General features: G+C 34.8%; 1 protein-coding gene across 2 annotated transcripts in view; it reads right to left on the bottom strand.

Annotated features, from left to right (window-relative positions):
* The window catches only part of SEMA3A (semaphorin 3A), a 559757-nt gene that overhangs the window by 528316 nt on the left and 7640 nt on the right, over positions 1–23801 (bottom strand). The window contains exon 1 of one of the 2 annotated variants that reach the window (XM_028846125.2): positions 7932–8057. The exons of the other annotated variant lie outside the window; for it this stretch is intronic. The gene's annotated coding sequence lies outside the window, so the exon portion shown is untranslated. Of the gene's footprint in view, positions 1–7931; positions 8058–23801 lie in introns of those variants that run through there. 2 annotated transcript variants of the gene reach the window in all.

The following is a 23801-nucleotide window of genomic DNA, read 5'->3' as shown; positions in this document are numbered from 1 at the left end:
TGTTTGTACACATTTACTGCCTTTATAATTGGATTAGTCATCTGAATAGATTTCTGTGTACTTAATCTTCCTTAGAAATTCAAGAAAATAGAACACATTGCTCATCTGTAAAATGGAAATGACAAATCTACCTTTATTCATTAATATAAAGATTACATAAGATAGTGTAAGTCACACGACACATAGTAGTTACTGCAGTAATGTTCCTTTTCCAAATTTAACATATTTTTAATATTTTAAATAAAATTTAAATGTTTGCACATAAACTAACATTACTAAAATTTTCATGTATAAAGTAAATATTTGGCCACAGTATTGGATGTGATAAAATATACTTTTATCATTATTTAAGAAGTGAAAAAAATCAAAGTTTTTTTGGTACTATTTCATGAGGTAGCTGAGAACAAACATGAAAATACATGTTAATATTTTATGTATTTTTTTTTTTTAAAGGGTCTTACTCTGTCACCCAGGCTGAGTGCAGTGGGGCGATCATGGTTGATTACAGCGTCAACCTCCTGGGGTCAAATAATTCTCCTGCCTCAGCCTTCTGAGTAGCTGGGACTACAGGCACTCACCACCCCTAATATTTGTATTTGCTTTTTGTAGAGGTGAGATTTCGCCATGTTGCCCAGGCTAGTCATGAACTCCTGGGCTCTAGCAATCCTCCTACCTAGGCCTCCAAATGTGCTGACACTGCAAGTGTGATTTACTGCTCTCGCTTTATGTGAATTTCAGACATCCTTACCAGTACTAACAAGTTTCTCTTCTTTACCATGCTTCAAGCCAATATTAGCTGTGATTGAATGAGTAAACCGAACTTAATTCAAAGGTTCAGTATTGTAGGGCTTACTTTCAAGTAATAAAGATTTGGGGCTCCCATTGTTAACTTTGTTTCATTTCTGAAATTGTAGAAAACTGGGATAGAGAAGAGGCTCATTTAGAAATAGTATTAATCAAATATGAGTCTTTCATGAAGTTTACAAATTGGGAAAAGGTTTGATAAGTGTTTTCTTGGCCAGAGAAAGAAATTTTGATTCCTTCGTGAAATGGAAATTAGACTCAGAAAAATGTTTAATGATTAAATATCATTACAACATATTTTAATCTAAAGAGTAAAATAGGCATTATGATGTATATGACATAAAACAAATTACAGGCCGGGCACAGTGGCTCACGCCTGTAATCCCAGCACTTTGGGAGGCTGAGACAGGCAGATCAAGAGGTCAGAAGATCAAGACCATCCTGACCAACATGGTGAAACTCTGTCTCTATTAAAAATACAAAAATTAGCTGGGTGTGGTGGCAGGTGCCTGCAATCTCAGCTACTAGGGAGGCTGAGGAAAGAGAATCACTTGAACCAGGGAGTTTCAGGTTGCAGTGACCCGAGATTGTGCTATTGCATTCCAACCTGGCGACAGAGCAAGATTCTGCATCAAAAAAACAAAAACAAATACAAAAAAACAAATTACATCAAACATTTATTCTTATACTACAGCTAAAATCTTTTACAAGTCTACCAAGCATATTACATGAAACATCATATATATGGCTTGTGCATGCTCCTGTGTTCTGTTCTATCTTATAATAACTTCTTAGAATTTCCTATAGTACTTTACAAATGGTTTTGCAAAGTTTATTCACAAGTATTCACACAAATGTTGCATGATGGATATTCTGTACATTTTGAAAACAAGGTAGTGATTGCCACAAAGAAGACCCAAGCCCCAGTATTTTTACTTAATGCTCACTATTCTCTTTCTAGAGAATTTTGGATTTGTGAATTAGCCAAGTATAATTATTATTATTATTATTATTATTATTTTTTTTTTTTTTTTTTTTTTTTTTTGAGACGGAGTCTCGCTCTGTCGCCCAGCCCAGGCTGGAGTGCAGTGGCACGATCTCGGCTCACTGCAAGCTCCGCCTCCCGGGTTCACGCCATTCTCCTGCCTCAGCCTCCCGAGTAGCTGGGACTACAGGCGCCCACAACCGCGCCCGGCTAATTTTTTGTATTTTTAGTAGAGACGGGGTTTCACCGTGGTCTCGATCTCCTGACCTTGTGATCCGCCCGCCTCGGCCTCCCAAAGTGCTGGGATTACAGGCGTGAGCCACCGCGCCCGGCCGCCAAGTATAATTATAAACACAGAAATGTATCACATAGTTAACAGCATTTAATTTATTTCAGGAAAATAAATTTCAGAGTGACCAAAAATATTATTTATCAGAAAAACACGATTATGTAGCATGTAAAATTCAAGCATATTAGTGCATCTCACTAGAAAAAATAAGGTTAAATCTTCAAGCTTTTAATAGAAGTACAGATAGAATACTAATGATTCTTCTCTGTCTCTTCCATACAAATTTGAAACGCACAATATTAAGTAATAAAACAAAAGTGAAGTTACTATTAATTAGATGCCTCTTTGATTTCTTGCTTTAGACATACCTGCAGCTAACTTCTACTGTGAACATATAGCAATGATAATAATAAAAATGTATACCCACGTTTTAAAAAAGGGTATTTTAATGGGCCTCAAATGAAAAGAAATATTTAATATTAAGCAGGGCTAGAAATGAAAAACTATTAGATTTTGGCTGCCTGCAAATCCAGACCCAGGTGGCCAGGAGTCTGACTCACGTAGGGAAACTGGGACCAAGCCCCCCCCCACCTCGCCCCGCCCCATGCAAAGGGAAAATCATGAATTGGGTTGATTGTTGTGACTGCTGGCTGGGACTTCAGGGTGTTTGAAACTGTGGAAGTGAGCAGAGATAGCTAGCACCCAGATCTGGATAGAAGTGTCCACCAGCAATGTCTAGGTCTGCAGTGTTCCCAATATTTCCCTGGAACATGAGCCAGAAGCAATTAGATTAAGAATTAATTCCAGACTGGTTCTCTGGTGAAAGGCTTGTAATGTCAAGTAAGAACAGAAAGAGGGAGAGAAACACTTTTCCACTTAAGATGAACGTACAAATAAAAATAAAGTAGTTACTGGATAATTCAAAAAGGATTTATGAGGATAAGATTAACTTCAAGAAATTAACCTGTGGATCTCCTGATTAATGATAGTGATAGAGGAAGTCTTTGACCACTGCTTTCAAGTAATCATCAATCCTCAAGGTATTTAGAGCTTTCAGATCCTGTCACCACAGATTAATTTTTCCAGGATCTTGAGATTAGTTTTTAAAAACTGTTTTTTACTCTTTAAAAAAATAAGAATAGTCTATGATTTTATAAATGCTGTTCATATTTAGATATCTTTTATGCAAACCAAAGGAAAAATGAGAATTAAAAGAACATTTATTTCTACCTACGCTTTTGTAGAAAATGAGTTGGGGTTGCTCACGTTTGAAGGAATTTCCCCATGTTCATTCCATTTGCCTTGCATGAGTCTGCTTGTGTTTGTAAAAGTAAACTATGTATTGGTTTAATAATTATAATAATATGGACTGTTAAAAATAAAATAAAATATCTCTTTAAAATGAATATCCTGTGTTTATATGGGAAAGGATAAACCCATAATATTGAAAATATAAGATATAAGGCTTTTTGTCAAAAATATTTTGTTTTTATTATCTTCACTAAGAATCTCAATCATAATGATGAATGTCTGTCTTGAGAAGAATGTTTTCCACTAGATAGACATACCACATATGTAAGTTATAGGAAATTATATTTTAAATGAAATATTACAAAGAGGTGTTTTCCAGGCTATGTTTTTTAGAAGTCTACCAAGCATGTATATATGTGTGTGTATACACACACACACACACACACACACATATGCACCAACGGTGTGTATATTTATATACACATACACATACACATGCATATATATATTCATACTCCCCACAGATAAGGAGAAAATTCAATTGGCATTCTATCTTTCAAAAAACAAATATCCAGATAGTCCTATTGAATAACTGAGGCCTAAAAGTCTTTGAAAGTGTTTGACAGCTCTTTTTTTTTTCACTGCCTTGAAGGTGGGAATGTGTTTAGGTGACTCTCATTGAAAGACTATTGTGATTAGAGTGATCTCTGTTTGTCAGTCAGCCAGACATCACTGGGTTGGAAATACCCTGAGGAGACAAACTTCTCAGGCCCACTATTAACAGGTGTGGACATGGGAAATGAGTGAGAGTTGAAGGGTCAGCTCTTCCTCACATGTCAGAAATATAACTGCAACTCCTTCTTTACCTATAATAAAACCTCTGAAAATAGTGGGGTAAAGTACTGAGAAATGTAACCTGAAGTGAGATCATACTGACTGATTGACAACCAACTACTTACGCTTTATTTGATTGGGCATTCCATCAATTTCATTCTGTACCTTCTTTCTTAATTCAAGTAGTCCAGATAAGATGGTCAGAGATAAAGCCAACTTTCCACTAATAATGAAGTCACCCATTAGAGAGGTAGTAGATTCCGGTGGTTGGGGTAGCATCTTCCCTCAAGCAAAGTTAATTTGAACCCACGTTACACTATTTACTACCTGTATGAGTTTGTTCTCACACTGCTATGAAGAAATACCCGAGACAGGATAATTTAAAAAAGAAAAGAGGTTTAATTGACTCACAGTTCCACTTGGCTTAGGAGGCCTCAGGAAGCTTACAATCATGGCGGAAAGCACCTTTTTAAAGGGTGGCAGGAGACAGAATGAGTGCTGAGCAAAGAAGGAAGCTCTCATCAAACCATCAGATCTCGTGAGAACTCACTCACTATCAGGAGAGCAGCCTGAGGGAAACCACCCCCACGATTCAATTATCTCCACCTGGTACTGCCCTTGACACATGGGGATTATTACAATTCGTGGTGAGACTTAGGTAGGGACACAGAGCCAAACCATATCACTATCTGCATGACACTAAGCAAGTCCCTTAACCAATCCATTTTCGCATTCGTAAATGGGAATAGGAACGCTGCCTACTTCATTGGACTATAAGAACTAAATAAATCACGGCATGTTTAGGACAGTTTCGAGGAATTTATTTGTGAGAGCCCCATTAATGTTATGCATTAGAACTCTGGAAGTAGTTGGCTTCCAATTCAGAGCAAAAAAATGGAATTTTGAATAATAGAGTACTGGGAAGACGTAGCTAGCTGTGGCCATTGACAAAATGTGACACATCCGGGAAGCACTGTGCCCATTTTACAGAGGTACTAGATTTTTCTCTTCCTTGAGTGGCTGTTGAAAACTCCTCTTGTGTGATGTTGGCATTCAAAATTGAACTCCTTTTTTCTACACTTTCAATCTTGATATCTAATATAATTCCTTCACTATAAGTGAACATGAAGTTATTAAGTTCTATATGTGTTGACACGTGGTTTAAAAAGAAAATTTATTACAAAGAGAATATCCCTTAGAATAAGTTGATATATCCTATGTCTTCTAATGATTTTCCTCTAAGCATATAGCAATTTTCATATGTGATAAATATAGTATATATACTTATATTATTTGTATTCTTTAATTACTTATATTGCAATCTTATTTGAAAACATGTGTAGATAAATCTACAGGGATACAAAATGAATAATACATGAAAAAAATTTTTTAAATATATAAGGACCACTTGATTTATTCATTTCCTTAACTTTATGTGATATTTATTAACAAATTATAATTCCAGTAAAAAGGAATCATTTAAAAAATATAAGTTGGATATAACCACAATGTTTTTCCAGCAAAAAAAAAAAAAACCCTTTAACTTGAAAGACTGTAACACTACCACCACCATTATAAATTTGATCCTTTGAGATTGTCACTAGGCTTAAAATTATTCTCTTCATCCTCACTCAGCTATATTCATCAATGATTTTTCGCCATTAGTGAAAAACCACTATCTTCATGAGTTACTTGTGTATATTCACTTGCTAGCACATTTAAGCATAATAAACTTAGGTTAAAAAATCAAACCTTTTCCCCACTCTACCTTTATCCCTACAGAGCCTTTTAAAAGTTCATTAAATTAACTGAAACTTAAGCAAAGTTTATATATTCCATTTGGATAAAGAGTAAAATTTTCATTCACCAATTATTAGCTCGATTGATTTTTTTCACTTAGTTGTTATTTTTTCTTTACTAAACCAAATATACTGTTGTGTTGCTATCATATGAAAGCAACCACAATGCATTAAAAATGTGCAATATAATACTACTTGATTTTTATTACACTTTGAAAGGCAAATGGAGTAAATCAAGAAAAAACAAATCTAAATGCCGTGCTGAAGTGAGGTCCAGCCTTTGAAACCAGCTTCCTATTAATCACAGGGCTGACCTTTTCATTAAGGGGCACTTGTTGAAGTCATTGACACGGTTACGGCATTCATATGTGTGAACTGTACTCTATGGCATTCATGTGCTGGGGAAGGCATAGTGAAATTAGAATCTCTCCCTGTAGGGGGTAGACATTGACCGCTATTCAATGCCAACGATTGTCGGTTAAAGTATTTCATGAAGAATGACTGTGAGACTCCGTTTACTCCTCCATCAGTAATGTCAAATGCAATTCTTAAAGAAATATATTTAACTAGAAACAATTAATTAAACCTCTCATAGCAGCAACTTTATCCAAGCTAAATCATTTCTGAATATACACAAAGGAGTCATCAGGATTCTACCGTCATGGCTTTTAAATCATCATTTTTAATGATGTCCATCTATAATAGTTAGAAAATAAAAACAAAACATTAGCCGATGGGGAATTATGTAAACAGTGCAATACTGTTTTGTCTAATTTTGCCTGTCTATCTACTCTACATATGTGCATTGCCTTTTGAGATGACAATGTCTTCCAGACTAATTTTTCAAATTAATAATGGTTAAATTTTTAAAAATCAACTCAAAGGACTATTAATAGATAAGAAGTGCGGACAGTTTTTGTTGCATTTTCTTTAATCTGATCAGCTTTGTGCAATGCTTGATGGATTAATTTAGAAATAATAACTGGAATCTTTGGTAGGGCATATGTTTATTTCTTACATGAAGCATCATACATTTGAGCAGCAAACACATTCTTTTACATTGGCTGACATTCCACCTGAAAGTCCACCACAGTTAGCCTGTTAACACAATTCAGAATATATGGTATGGTAGTAAAAAGATTCCCCATAGTCAAGTAAAAATCAGAGTAGGGGGCTCAAGGAACAAGTCTGTACCTAGATCAAATCTGAACTTCAAGTTCAAACATAGTTTAATGGTGAATCCAAAGTTGTAAATGCAAAATAAACGCAAAGTGAAGACTGCTTTAAACCAAGCATGAAAGACTAAAAAGTCAAAGTTGAGATTTCATACATCTGGTTTTAATATATCTTCTTATGTTATTAGACAAATGACCTTTTTTGTTTTGTTTGTTTTAAAAATTCACTCCCATTGTCATTGCTGCTACAACGTAATATTCTTTTAAAGGAGTTTTTAGTGTCACTTTTCTAGTAAGAGATCAAGCTATAGAACAGATGTGTTAAGCAAAAATTATAAGCAAATTCCTCACATCAATGTATGAGGAGTAATGTAGCAGTATAGTTATGCATAAAAGTGAAATCCATTTTCAAGAAGGGTATGTGCTTCTTAAAGATTCTTTTTTGTGTTCTTGAAACTGACAAAACACTTGCCACCGTCATTTTTGACAGTAATAAAGGACATTTCACCCAGAAGTAGCAGTTAATATGCCAAAATACAGGATTGAATTAACAGTATTATTAGCACCACATTTCAGTTCCGAGACCTTCTGAATGAGGAGTCACTTCAGGAGTATTTAAGTATTAATGACAGTGCCAGGGCATTGTGCAAAATGAAACTGGAGAAAATTCATGGGGTTATGAACATAAGCTTTGTCTTAGTTCACTTTTGCACAGTCTTTAGAGGATTCCCTGGGAGTAAACACCCTTAATTAATTCCCAAGTAAAAGAAAGAAAGATAATTTTTTCCACTTACTGAATTCGTTGTCCTTTGTCCATGCGTTGAAGTCAAAGGGCTGTTCTGTTCTTACCTAGCTCCAGGTTGCCCTCCGGATTAGGCATAAACGTGAGCGGCAAGAAGCGTGTTCACTTTGTAACTGTACCAGGAGCAGCCCATCGCACTGATGCTAGAGAGCCCAACAGGACACAGTGCTAAACTTCAGCATGAGAGCACAGCATCTATTAGCCCTGAGGCTCTACCATTTCACCTACACCTGGGCGGATCTATCAAGCTTCATCTCTATTAGAGCTATTTGACTCTGTGGTTTAAGAGAGAGGAGGAAAAAAAAAAAAGAGGCTTGCCGTTGTCACACTTGTTTCCTATTAAAGAGCCTTACGGCGGATTGAGTAATTGTGTACGAAGGTAGTCTGGCTGGCAGATGTGTGCAGCCCCAGTGGAGCACTAGATTCAAGGCAGATGGGTTGTACCAGGGCGCAAACAACATTGAGAGAGAGAGAGGCGTGATTAAAACAGCAGGCCTCTGTTTTATAGTGCTGGAAGTGGGGTAGCATTAAAACTCCTAGGAGACAGAGTTCCCCAAATGCTATTGCTCTGTAGCAAAGAAAACAATAAATTCAATAAAAAGGAAAGATTCTCAAACTATAATAGTTATAGAGATATTTATAATAATCACATTAACTATTAATGAGGGGCTAAATAATGCACCCTTCCCCCAATACCCTAACCGAACTTAATTAAAACTACTCAATCATGGGTCATAGTGGGTTATTGATAGTGTTAACGTGATGGATTTGAAACAGATCCCTCATTCTGCTACATAAGCCAAGTTATCTTTTTAATCTGAATTAAATTGCTTTAAGGAGATTTACACTGTCAGGCAGATTGACATTCTCCAATTGGACATTTATTTTAATGTTCTTGAAGCCAATTTTTACGGAAAATGTCCTCATCTAGGTATTTCTGTATATTACTTATTATTTCAGGCACCTTAACCCATCAAAACTTTAGGGTTTTCTGTGTCACCACTCTTTTTCACAAGAAAAAAAAATGCGCAAGAAATCAGAATGAGTATAATTAACTTCCAAAAATCAGGCTGTTGGATCTATTTTCCTATGTTGCTGAGAGCTATTTTCCCGTGTTAAACAGTGTGCGGCTACTATTGTTAATCATGATGATGATGGTAATTGAACAGTTGCTACATGACAAACTATGTAAAGAGCGTTACACAATCATTTCTTCTGAGTCCTACAAGGACACTGTAAGGTCAATATTGCTATTATTATCATTTTTTTTTTTTAAACAAATGAGGGAGTCTCAGAGAGGTTACTGTACCCAAAGTCATGGTTTTGTTATGGTTGGAAGCAGGATTCAATCTGATCTGCCTCTAGAATTCTCACTCTTCCCCATGTCAGACAGTCTCCCTGAAGAATAATTTTTATCCAGTACAGAATCAGATGATTATTATTGATCTCTTTTATAAGAAAATAAAACATAAACTCTTATTTATATGAATACTTAGAGTTTAGAAGTAGATATTCTAACTTCATGTGCCCAGACAGGTAGTAGAAATATAGTCTAGTCTACTGATAGAAGTGTAGACTCATGTTAGAGGGACCCAGCAACTTAGGAATTGCCTAAGCAGTTATATTTTTAAAATAATTTATTGGAACTTTTTTATAATGAAAATCTCTTGAGAAAATGTTTCTTTAATATCCCTAATTCATTTGCAGCAAACTTGTAAAATAAAGTACAGGATTAAAAATTTAAAAATATCACATCTATTTTCCATGTTTCCGTAAGTTGTCCAAAATTCATTCATTGTTTGATTAAAAATTTTTATGATCCTTTTCAGATTTTATCATTTCTCTGTAAATAATTACTTTATTCTAATAGAAGCTTGTTTGACTCATCAGTAAAATAATATAATTTAGCAGACTAAAAAGAAAAAAGCTCTTTTCACTTCTGGAAACAAAAAAGACAATAAAATAATTATTTAAAAAAAGGTATGTTAAACTTCAGTAAAAACTGTATTTAAGTTATGAGAGTAATATTTATTGAAAATTATAAAAGATAAACAACAATATAAAAGTCTGATTTTTAAATAATTGCATTGTTTTATGCTGTATGGCAGATCACACTAGCATCCATATCTTTTGTCCTCTGATTTTGGATATTTATAATAACCACACTAAACAATTAGAAAAGTGTCCTCTCTGTCATTCCATCTAAAAAAAGGAATAAGAAGAAACAAGCTTCAAAATGTAAAACTATTTTTAAGGGAAATATTAAAAGGCAATAAAGGAGAATAATAATGTATGGGAAAAATGGGGATAGGAAACCAAGGAAAAGACAGATGGAAGCAAAAAACACAGATAACAGAACCCAAGAAAAAAACTGATAAACAGATTGTGATTTCAGTGTACCCCAAGGGGCCAATACAATTTGAAGAAGTCTAAACAGTTCATAAATATCATTTGAATATAGCTGTGGTATGAGAAGAGGGTCTCTTTAACAATGTCTGGTTATTTTAGAGAGTGTTTGTGTATAAGTATATGTATGTATGTGTGATTTTCATATCCTAAAGACATTACAAGCATGTGTTGATATTCAGGTTTCAGAAATCATACTACTGGATGAGCACAAAATTACCTGCAGAAATATTACATAAGAGAGCCATTTATCATAACTTTCTTTAATTGGATTTAAGTAAATTAGATTGAAGTTTCTGGCTATCTGAACTCTCTATTATGAACTTTAGCATTTTCAGATTTCAGAAATTTTCATTGGAAAAACAAACAAAATTTCTGCATTTTCATGGTTTCACATAATTTGCCCTGAAGACTGTCATTGTGATATGTTTTTTCTATCTTAGTTGAAAATGAAACATATTGGAAACATCCCAAGAAAAAAATATCCTGGGGAGTTTCCAGTCTAACTTTTATACCAAAACTTGGATAAGATTTAGAGAAGCATACAGTTTCTTTATTTTGATTTATATCTATGTTTTTTTCCCAACCCATCATACAAGCCTATTCACAAGGGGGTCCTCTTTAACAAATGCTCTCTAATTTATGAACTAATGATTCAATGCTTGCTGGTTTTTCTTTTACCTGTAGGAAGGCAAAAATCAAAATTTCCCCAACTCACGTCTAGCTGGCCACATCATTCCTGATTTGGATCTGTTTTCAATTCTATTTATTCCCATTCTATTAAATCACACATTCACCTTTAGTTTTACTAATGGAGGCTATGGCAGTGGTTGTGGTGTCTGTGAAGTTACTATTAATAAGATTCTTTTAATAAACTTCAATATGGTCTGTCATTTCCAATTAAATATCAAAATAGTTTGCTGAAATGATGTACAAATATTTCTCTTTAATAAATATGTTCAACTATTTATGATATGTGATTGAAACAGAAATTTAAGGCTCTTTTAATAATCTGGTTTAAGACTTGATTCTCTTTTAAATATGTGTCTTGCTTTGATCAAGCCTTCAAAGTCCAAATGGTAAATAATTTTAGTTCCAAGCCACTTATTTCTGAGTTAAAGGTAATGGAAAAACAGCATGATGATCCCTAGTATCAAATTGGCATTTCTGAAAGCAGTGCTTCAGCTCCTAAATGTAAACACACTTTACGTAAATTCCTTTAAAAAAAACTTTCTGCCAGACATGGTGGCTCACACCTGTAATCCCAACACTTTGGGAGGACAAGGTGGGCAGATCACCTGAGGTCGGGAATTCGAGACCCGCGTGACAAACATGGAGAAACCCCGTCTCTACTAAAAATACAAAATTAGCCTGGCATGGTGGTGCATGCCTGTAATCCCAGCTACTCGGGAGGCTGAGGCAGGAGAATCACTTGAAACCAGGAGGCAGAGGTTGTGGTGAGCCGAGATGACGCCATTGACCATTGACTCTAGTCTGGGCAACAAGAGCGAAACTCCATCTCAACAACAACAACAACAACAACAAACAAACAAACAAAAAAAACCTTTCCATATTTTTATATTTTTCACGCCATAGTTTCAATTTTATGCCTCATTAACGCAAGGATATAAAACATATGGAGTTCCTTAAAGCACAGGGTTCACTGACTCTTTTACAGATATATCGTCTTCCCAGTGTGGTTTATTGGAGTGCGATTATATGTAAGGTGAAGATAAAACAGGGTTTGTGTTTTTGTTGATTCACCAGTTTTAGAGAATGGGACTGAAATGTTACTTTATGTTGTTGTGGATTCACTAACTCTAAAATATGTCATGCAATGGGCAAAGAAAGTAAAAATTTAGGTACCAGGCCATTAATATATTAATATTATGATATTACATTAATAGGATAAGCTATCAATAGAAAAAGATTGGATAGAACTGTAGAAAACGGTATATTTCTGTGAGCAGATCTGATAAAACTGTCAGAGATTTGCCAGTTGGGTGTGAATAATCAAGAATTCAACAAATATTTGGGGTAACTCCTTCTATGAGACTAGGCTTGATTCATATAATTTTATGATATAAAAATATTTCCAACATTGGTTCTCTTCTCCTTCTATTACGCTGGTGCAAAAGTAATCACAGTTTTTCCCATTAAAAAGTAAAAAGTTACAGTCTAATATTAGATCTTAAATATCATCCTAAAAAGTAATCCGGCCAAGGTAAGAACATTCTCTCCAAAATTTTTATTATAATAAAAATGCTAGTGATCGAGGAGGAGGATAAAATGTACTAATTAAATATTTTTAAAACTTATTCTTTATTCTCTGTGTTAGTTTAAGACATTAGCTAATAGTAGTATGGTATAGTATACTTTTCAAAGGACAAGCTGCATCAGGGAATAATTTCTTTGGGGAATATGAATAGTACGGGTTGTCAAAAGTGGTACAGGTGGTGTGATCAAAAAGGCTCCAGGTAGGTTGAAGTCCTTAAAATCATAAATCTCCATGAGGTGACCAACCCAAGGAAAGCCATTATTTTAAAAAAGATACATTTGGGTGAGTTCAAAATTAGGTAACATTTGGGGATGGGGGACAGAGAGATAGAGGAAAATTTAAAGGAAAGAGGTCTCAAAAAAGTTCTGCCAACTTTACAATTTTGCCTAGGCCAACACTGGGAAATATGTAAGATAACTGGAGGCTATTTGTGAGCCAGTTAGTGAAAAGACTAAAACCCTTGCATAAAAATTATTATTTTACCATGTTTTTAAGATTTGCCAGACAATTTTTAATTTAGCCATCACTGATACATAACAATGCCTAATGTCTGATCTCAACATTTTACAAACTCTAGGGGATGAAAATATACACACAAAACAAATTAAAGAATATTTCATTTCAAGAATGATATATACAGTAAATTTAATAAAAAGTAAGAAAATGTGAGTTCAATATGGATTGCATGAATTCATAAGTACTCAAGGACTTTGGTTCAGAAATGATGACAAAAGTAGTCAAATAGAAGTTTTAATTTGGGGAATCATGAATAAATGTGGGAAGGGCAAGATTGTGTAGAACAAAGAAACACTGTTAGAAGTTTTCTGGTAAGTGTCTGGCATGATAAATATCATGTTTGGGAAAGATTAATTGGAAGGGATTAGCAAAATGCAAGACTGCCTTTGAGGCTGCTGCAATAACTCAGGCACTGACCTACTTTCCTGATTTGATCTTCACTTTTCCCTCAGCATAAAAGTATCCCTGCAGACTGATACACTCTAGTCCTTGTAGCATTCCATTCTCATTTCTGCTCCCATGTTTATGCCACGTGCTTGCAGTTCACTGGAAAGGATAGGATTTAAAAACAGTCTTTGACCCAAATCCTGATTCCACCACTTAATAGTAATTTAACTTCCCTAATCCTGTTCAATAGATGGAATTGCAACACTTATTTTTGAAGTTGAGCCATGATGAGGTCTCTAAACTGGAACTTTATAAAATGAATTCAATATAAACTTGAGGTAGTTAATTAATGTCTTTATATCTCCAAATTCTTACATAATGACTAGATTCTAGTATAGATGTCCAAAATATTTTTTTTCAAATGTTTGTGTATCATAATATTTTTCATAGTGTGTCTCAAAAATGTAAAAACACTTACCAGGTTTAATTTTGTAGAATTACCAAATGGACTTGGTTAATGATAATGATATTAGAAACAAACTAACAAAAAAAAAGTCTTATATTCAAGAGAAATTTCAAAGCTAAAAGCAACAATACTTGATAACAAATTAGAGATGAAGGGGGCTGAGTCAAAATTGATTTCACAAATAACAGAAAATTACAGTGGATTAAACAAGACCACTGTTTATTCAATGTCTCTTTTTTGTTCAAATAAGAGAAGTCCACCAGTTACATTCCAAGTCTTGCACGGCATCATTTCTCAAAACATAAGAGATCCACCATCTTCTTTGTTTCTGCCCTGCCATTTCCATCTAATGGATGTAATTTTCAAGGTAAGGAAGAAAAAAAAAAGCTGCTGGAATTCTGGTCATTGTTTTTGCGGTGACCAAAAGTTTGGTAGAGAGGGTAAAAACAAACCCATACCAGGTGTTAACGGGCCAATCCAAAATGCTCCACATATAAACTTTTGCTTATATAATGTTGGCTTCACTAGCGGTAAGGAAGGTTGATAATGCAGTTGTGTTAACTGCCTGAAATATAAATCAGAACTATATTACTGAGAAGTAGAGCTAAATACTTTGGAGAAGAAACTAAAAGTCTCTTCTTTATCAATTAAAATGAAGATTAGTATTTGGGAGAAGTAGAAATATTTGGAGGAGGAACTATTTTAAGTTGGAATTTATTGACTTTAAATATGAGTGGATCCTGTAATCCTAGCATTTTGGGAGGCCAAGGAGGGCAGATCATTTGAGCCCAGGAGTTCGAGATCAGCCTGGGCAACATGGTGAAACCCCATTTCTGCAAAAAAAAAAAAAAAAAAAAAAATACAAAGATTGGCTGGGCATGGTGGCATGTGGCTATAGCCCCAAATACTCCAGGGAGCTGAGGCAGAAGGATCACTTGAGTCCCAGAGGCAGAGGTTGCAGTGAGCTGAGATGACTATTGATTGTGTCTTTTGATGCACAAATGTTTTAAATTTTGATGCAGTCCAGTTTACCTCTTCTTTTCTTTTGTTGCCTATGCTTTGGGTGTCATAGCCAAAAAATAATTGCCAAACCCAATAATAGAATGATTTTCCTCTGTGTTCTTCCAAGAGTTTTATTGTTGTAGCTCTTACATTTGTGTTTTAATCCATTTTTTATTAATTTTGGTATATGGCATAAGGTAATAGTTCAAATTATTCTTTTGAATGTGGATATACAGCTTTACCAACACCATTTGTGGAAAAAACAGCCTTTTCCTCTTTGAATGGTCTTGTCAATCTTGTTGAAAATCACTTCACCATATACGTGAGGGTTTATTTTTGGGCTCTGTATTCTGCTCCATTGGTATGTATGTCCAGTTTTATGCCACCTTATGCTCTTCTGATTACAGTAGCTTTGCAGTAAGTTTTAAAATCAGAAAGTGTGAGACCTCTAACTTTGTGTTTTGTGATTTTTTTTCAAGATTGTTTTGCCAATTTGTGGTTTTTTGAGACTGCATATAAATTTTTGGAAAGCTTTTTCTATCTTTACAAAATCATCTTGAAATTTTGATAGAGATTACACTGAATCTATAGATCACATTGGGTAATACTGAACTCAACAGTATGAAGTCTTCCAGCCCATAAACATGGAATATCTTTTCATTTTTTATGTGTCTTTAGTATCTTTCAGCAGCTTTTTAAAGTTTTCAGTGTACACATATTTTGCCTGCTGGGTTAGATTTATTCCGAAGTATTTTACTCTTTTTGATACTCTTTGTAATAGTATGCTTTCACACTGCTGATAAAGACATACGTGAGACTGGGTAATTTATCAGGAAAATGAGGTTTAATGGACTCACAGTTCCACGTGGCTGGAGAGGCCTCACAATCACGATGAAAGGTGAAAGGGACATCTTACATGGCAGCAGGCAAGAGAGGGTGAGAACCAAGAGAAAGGGGTTTCCCCTTATAAAACCTTCTGATCTCACAAGACATGTTCACTACCACGAGAACAGTAGGGAGGAAACTGCCCCCATGATTCAATTATCTCCCACTGGGTCCCCCCCAAAACACGTGTGAATTATAGGAGCTAAAATTCAAGATGAGATTTGGGTGGATACAAAACCGAACCATATCATTGTTAAAAATTAAATTGAAAAACTATTTAGTATTTCTAAGAGTAATTATTACAGAAGGTTTGAAGTCTCTAATATTCTCTGTTCTCCCAAGCTTGATACCCCTTCTCTCTCTCCAAAATCTATACTGAACATGAATTCGGTTTTTATAATTTTAAAAGGTAATAGTATTAATTTGCATTAATAGTATTTTCTGGGTTTTAAAGTTTACTTTTTAAAATCTGACATTACAGACAGATTTTTTCATGCTAATATAAATAGAGTTAATTATTTTAACAATGGTAACAAAGTTTATCATGTGACTCATACAATATTTTTAGTCAGTAAACAGTTTTAATCTATATTATTTCGATTGTTTTTGCTTTATTTATTTATTTCCATCTATTTTTTATTCTAGATTCAGGGATTACAGACACAGGTTTATTACATGGCTGTTTTTTGGATAATATCTCTTTCTTGATTCATTTTTAAACAATATGTATTTACTTTTTAAAATCAACACATATTATATATATTTATTATGTACAACATGATGTTTTGAAATATATACACATGGTAAAATGGCTAAATTAAGCTAATTAACACATGCGTTATTCCATACAATTATAATTTTTTTGTAGTGAGAAACTTAAAATCTCTGTTATCAATTTTAAAGATAATGCATTGTTATTAACTATAGTCACCCTGTTGTAAAACAGATCTCTTGAACTTATTCCTCCTAACTTAAATTTGTATCCTTTGCTCAACATCTCTTCAACCTCACTCCACCCCACCCCTAGCACTTGTTAACTACCATTTTACTCTGTGCTTTTATAAGGTCAACTCTTTAGATTTTACATATAAGTGAGATCACGGCGTATTTGTGTTTCTGTGCCTGGCTTCTTACATTTAGCATAATGTCCTCCAGGATTATCCATATTTTTGTAAAATGACAGGATTTCCTTCTTTTTTTTGAAGCCAAATAGTATTCCATTATATATAATATATATATATAATTTTTTTTGTTCATTCATTAATTAACTCAGATTGATTATAATCTTAGCTATTTTTAGTAATATTGTAATAAACCTGGGAGTGTAGATATTTCTTCAACACACTGATTTTATTTCCTTTGAATATATATCCAGTTGTGGGATTACTGGAATATGGTAGTTCTCTTTTTGTTTTTTAAAGAAGCTTTCACACAGTTTATCTAATCACTAGGCTAATTTATACTTCCCCTATAGTGTGCAATGATTTTATTTTCTTCACATCCTCACCAGCACTACTTATCTTTCACCTTGTTAATAACAGTCATGAAGTAATAGTTCATTGTGGTTTAAATATGAATTTCTCTGATGATTAGTAATGTTGAACATTTTTTCATATACCTGTTGACCGTTTTTATGTCTTCTTTTGAGAAATAGAAGACATTTTGGTCCTTTGCCCATTCTTTTAAATGGGTTGTCTCTTTTCAAACTATAAACTATTGAGTTGTTTGAGTTTCTTACATGTTTTGGATATTAACACCTTAACAGATATGTGGTTTGCAAACATTTTCTTTCATTCTATGGGTTGTCTCGTTACTTAGTTAACTGTTTACTGCGCAGAAGCTTTTTAGTTTGATAAAATCTTAGAATGTAAATTTATTTGGAAATAAGGTTTTTGCAGATGTAATTTAGTTAAGGACTGTGGAAAGAGATTATTCTCTATTTAGGATTACCTCTAGATTTAATGATTGGTATTCTTATGGGAGAAAAAGCTGCAGAGACACACAGAGGAATGTGCCATGTGATGACGAAGGCAAAGATTGCTCTATGTGCCAAGGAACAGGCAGTATTCCTGGCAACACCCAGAAACGAAGAATTATGGAACAGATTCTCGCTCAGAGCCTCCAGAAGTAACCAGCTCTGCCAACTCCTTAATTTTGGACTTCTGGTCTCCAGAATTGTGAGAGAATAAATTTTTGTTGTTGTTAGTGATGAAGTTTGCTGTAATTTGTTATACCAGCCCTAGGAAACTAATGCATTACTTTACTTGTGTTAATCATTTATCTCTCATAACAGTTGTATGAATTAGTTACTACTCTTATCCAATTTTATAGATGAGGAAATAAAGTTACAATATACTAAATAATTTACCAAAAGTTACACAGCTGGGAAGTGGTGGAGACAGATGGTAAGATACAAATTACTAGAAACAAGCCACATTGCCTCTTAATCTGGGCTAATTTAGTAATTATGGTCATTCAAATGCATATAGCTAGCTTGACTTGCTAGCCTTGACCATCAGAATGATTACTAAATCTTTACTTTCTACCTTGTATGTGTTAGAAAAGGACAGTTAACTGTATTTCCATATGTCAAGAATATTTCTATAAGTTTTTATATAAAAACATTTTCTACCACCAAGATTTAAAACTTGTCACCATGATTTAGTAGAAGTTTACGATAGCACATTTTGATTATACTTATTTGGACATCGCTTTTTAAAGAGCACTGAAGGAATTTGAAAAACTAAAGCAAATGTTAAAAATCCTTCAGGCAGGAAGTATCAGAGGAGTGAAAGCTGGTTTTCATTGTTCAAATAATCATTCTACAATATTTCAACATTTCACAGTGGCATGTTACATGTGTCATTTTATGTATGTGATGGGAAAGTACAAGGAAGTACAACTTATTTAGTAAATCCAGATTTTGGTAGAGCAATAATCAAGAATAAAATTTTATTATAACATGTCCATTCATAAATTAGCAAATTTTTCTAACTCATCTAAACACAAGTAATTCTTCCTAATTTTCTAACCAATCTAAACTCATCTAAGTTTTCTCAAATCTTTATTTTAACAATGCTATGTTTACATTTAAAAAAAAAATAATCAATTGTTGATACTTTAGCCATACATGTATGAGTTTCTTTTCTTTGTAGGCTTTTTTTTTTCCCCCCCACAAAGTCTTGCTTTGTCACCTAAGCTGGAGTGTAGTGGCATGATCTTGGCTTGCTGCAAACTCCGCTTCCCAGGTTCAAGCAATTCTCCTGCCTCAGCCTCCTCAGTAGCTGGGATTATAGGTGTGCACTACCTTTTCTGGCTAATTTTTGTATTTTTAGTAGAGGCAGAGTTTCACCATGTTGGTCAGACTGGTCTCGAACTCCTGACCTCGCGATCCGCCCTCCTCGGCCTCCCAAAGTGCTAGGATTACAAGTGTGAGCCACCATGTCCGGCCTCTTTTTGTTTTTTATCTTTTAAATTTTCTCTTTTTTAAAAAATTGTATTTTTCTTTTAAATGTTCTATTGCTTGAGTTCTTTTTTGATAGAGTTTTTATAATCTTTTAGACTTTTAAACATTGATTGAATCTTTAATGTATGTTAAATATAATTAAGGTTTATGGAATTGTAAAATGTATTTTGTAACTTGTCGTTGCTTAATGAATGAAAGTAATTTCATCCAAAAAGAAATTCTTTAAATTTAGAAATAACCTCATATAATTTTATATATCCTTGCACTTTCCCTCATTAATTAATCTTTAACCACTGTCAAAAATTGCCTATGATGCCCCAAAAACATCGTGCTTAACAGGCGCTATGGAAACCTAGTATTTCTATAAGGTTTTCTTATTCTCTCTCATTTTTCACTTCCCTGTACACATTTATAATATAGGAAAATGAAGTTAGAAATGTATGTCTTTATGTGCCTATGCTGACAAACAAATAATTCTTCAACAGTTTTTCATTGAGAATCTACTATATACAAGCCATTATACTAGATGCAGTGGGTAAATATAACATTATCAGTATTGTTTAGATAAGACAAACTACAGTTAAATTATTAGTAAATAGTTTTAAAATATTGTCCTTTGGCTTTTTGAAATTACAAAAACCTATTAGGTAATGTTTTTAAAGGTTCTTTTGTATTCTCTTATAGTGGCGTTGATTATCAACGATGCCAACAGCAATCTCCTTTAAATTTTTTTTTTCAGTCAGTAAAGCCCATCAACAAATATACATTGTGTTCAAAACTACTTACTCTACATGGGAATGCTTCAAGCTACTAGTGACTTGTGGATTGGTAAAGATAAGCAAATTGATAAAATAATAATGATAATAATCCTGCTAATAAAAGCGTATCCTAAGTTGCCAGCAAATGTTGCTTTAAATTACGTTAGTGATTATGGAGACACTGTGTTGGTAACCGTGCTTGCTCATCAGAATACTATGTGTGAACTGAGCTTTAAGCACTGGAGAGTAAATGTTAACAAGGAGAAGGCCCTGAATACCACATTTGGCGTTTTATTTTATTTTGAGTGTCAGTTGAAAGGCACTTGTGTATCTTCAGAATGGGGATCATGAAACATTATATTTGACAAGATATTTCCCTCTGAGAGCTTCACAAGAGTTTAGAGGCAAGAATGCCATCATTTGAAAAAAAAAAAAAATTCAGTAGTTTGGCTACAGGTAGTGATGACTTAAGCTGCGGCTCTAACTGTAATAACGTAGCAAAGAAAAATTCCAGAAAATAGCATGATGAGCTGCATTTGGTAATTACTCAAACACAGGGGAAAGAGCATAACAGATACAAATGAGACTTGAAAACAAATACAGAATATTCTGTGACAAAACAAGAGTGATCAACTATCTTTCTAATCACAATGTTTACAAAAGGCCACATTGCTAAGTTGACTACACAAACCAAAAATATAATTCTCCATATACAAAAGAGATTTAATTTCTAAACAGCATGATCCACTGTTCTGCATATTTTTAGTGTGGCAGAAGACAAAGTGCTTTTCCTGAAACTTTTAAGTGAGCTCATTTTTTTCTGCTCTGTTATTTTATGCCAACAATAGTCAGTAGATTGAATGGCCATCCATACCCAGAAAAATGTTACTGATGAATTAGTGTCAGCCCGGGGAGACATAACAAGTGATGTTTTGAAGGGGTCACCTTTACATCGAGGACTGCTTAAGTGTTTCTTCAATGACCTGGAAAATGAAATAGAGAATAGGCTCATCAAATTTGTAGATGAGTTCAATCTCCTGAAGAGAATAAGGACAGAACGACTCATGGAAGATGGATTCGGTATTCAAAATGAACTTGGCAAATTGGAAAGGCAGTGAGAGATGAACAGAATAAAGTTCAAAGAGGTCAGATTCAAGTTAGTGCAACACAGACAAAGATCCAATGTCAAAGGATACACAACAATATCTTTGTACTAATGGGGTAAAGGTGATTTAGAATAGTGTTTGAAATACTCTCTTTAGTGATGCCATGCCAAAAAAGAGTGGGGAATGGTACCTGTAATGGCAGCCTGGCACAGAAAAACCAAATTCACCACATTCTAAAACTTTCTTTGGAAATTACCTAGGGGCTCAAATCCTCACAAAGATTTTCTATGTCACAGTTCAGCAATAGATATTTACTAGTTGGATTTATCTGTGCTGTTTTTGTTGTTTTAATGCTACATCACAAACATTTGCTACATACATGTGTTATGTAGCATTAAAACTATATTTAATGTACCTAATAAGTATACATAAGTCTAGTTCAAAAAATTAGGCTCAAGTAGTTAAAGAACAACTTATGCTCATAAAAAAATGGTTTTGTGTATTTTGCGTATTTTGAATATTTTTTCTTTTTTTTTTTTTTTTTTTTTTTTTTTGAGAGGGAGTCTCGCTCTGTCACCCAGGCTGGAGTGCAGTGGCCAGATCTCAGCTCTCAGCTCACTGCAAGCTCCGCCTCCCGGGTTCCCGCCATTCTCCTGCCTCAGCCTCCCGAGTAGCTGGGACCACAGGCGCCGCCACCTCGCCCGGCTAATTTTTTGTGTTTTTAGTAGAGACGGGGTTTCGCCGTGTTAGCCAGGATGGTCTCGATCTCCTGACCTTGTGATCCGCCCGTCTCGGCCTCCCAAAGTGCTGGGATTACAGGCTTGAGCCACCGCGCCCGGCCAGAATATTTTTTCTTAATCACATTGTTTACAGTATTAAGTCATTCAACAAACAGTCAATAAATAATAGTTAAGTGATAACCGTGTGCGGCACTCAGTTAAGTACTGGCATGCGGCTGTGGAATAAGCAATAGAATCTCTGACTTCAATGAGCCCATATCTAGAACAGAAGTCAGCAAACTGTAAAAGGGCAGACAGTAAATATCTTAGACTTTTGTTGACCGTATGGTATTTGTTGCAATGACTCAACTCTGCTGTTGTAGCACAAAACCAGCCATATAATACACAAATAGGTATGACTGTGTTACCATAGACATTTCTATATTAAAAAAAAAAAAAAAAAAAATAGGCAGTAGCGCAAATCTGGCCCATGGGTCTTAGTTTGCCAACCCATGTTCTAGGGGATGAGATAGGCATTAAACAAGTAAAAACTTGATATAAACACAAATAGAGTGTCATGTGGTAAAATACTGAGAGATGGTCAAGAAGACTATCTTAGAGCGGGTGGTTTAGAAAGGTTTTACTGAGGAAGTGACATTTCAGATGAGACATGAAGAATGTTCACGGTTTGCCAATCCACACTGCGACAAAGGCTCTGCAGCAGAATGACATTTGTGTAGGTGATGCCCTAAAACAGGCCAGGCGGCAACAGATATAGGGCCTGTTCTAAGTAAGGGGAAGGAGATGGTTAAAAAGAAAAGGTTGCTACCATCCAGACTGAGTATTATGTTCCGATGGAATGAGGCAGTTTAAAAAATAACTGTACACACATAAATGAGGTAGAAAATTTCAGATCATAAAAAGTGCTATAGAGAAAATAAAACAGGCCGGGCGCGGTGGCTCAAGCCTGTAATCCCAGCACTTTGGGAGGCCGAGACCGGCGGATCACGAGGTCAGGAGATCGAGACCATCCTGGTTAACACGGTGAAACCCCGTCTCTACTAAAAAATACAAAAAACTAGCCGGGCGAGGTGGCGGGCGCCTGTAGTCCCAGCTACTCGGGAGGCTGAGGCAGGAGAATGGCGTAAACCCAGGAGGCGGAGCTTGCAGTGAGCTGAGATCCGGCCACTGCACTCCAGCCTGGGCGACAGAGCGAGACTCCATCTCAAAAAAAAAAAAAAAAAAGAAAAAGAAAAGAAAAGAAAACAAGTTCATATGATAGTATGATTGGGTAGCAAGGGATGTATGAGCATGACACATTTGACCTGAATATAAAGAAGAATACAGCTTTGAAAACACATGAAGGGAGGGAGTTCCAGCCTGAGGAAACAGTAAATGACAAGGCTCAAAGATAAAAGGAAGCTTGGCATGATATAGGGTCAGAACAATGGCTTAGGTGGACACAGCGTCTTTTGGAAGTGGTGACATTTACTGTGATATACAAGATTGAGGGAGGAGCAGAACTAGAAAGAAATGTCATAAATTCTGTTTTGGTTTTGTCGAGTTTTCATTGCTTCATAAACATCTTATCCAAGATCTACAATATGCAGTTGGATACATGAGCCCAGGGCCCAGAGCTAAGAAAAAGGCTAGGGCTGTAAGTGTAAATTTGGGAAGATGTTTTAAATGTGGAAAGTCAATGTCTTTGGGCATAGTGAGTTATGAAGACTCTGGCACAAGAAATTAGAAAGGTAAGCAGAGTTATATCATGTAGGGCCTTGCATGCCATATGTTAACTAGGTTATATTTTATTCCAAAAGTACTGAGAAGAAATTGCATTATGTTTAAACAGGGGAGTCATATGATTCAGTTT

The sequence above is a fragment of the Macaca mulatta genome, chromosome 3 (genome assembly GCF_049350105.2).
Source record: "Macaca mulatta isolate MMU2019108-1 chromosome 3, T2T-MMU8v2.0, whole genome shotgun sequence".
NCBI lineage: Eukaryota > Metazoa > Chordata > Mammalia > Primates > Cercopithecidae > Macaca > Macaca mulatta.
Note: the sequence above shows the minus strand (reverse complement) of the source record. Positions and strands in the feature narration are given on the sequence as shown.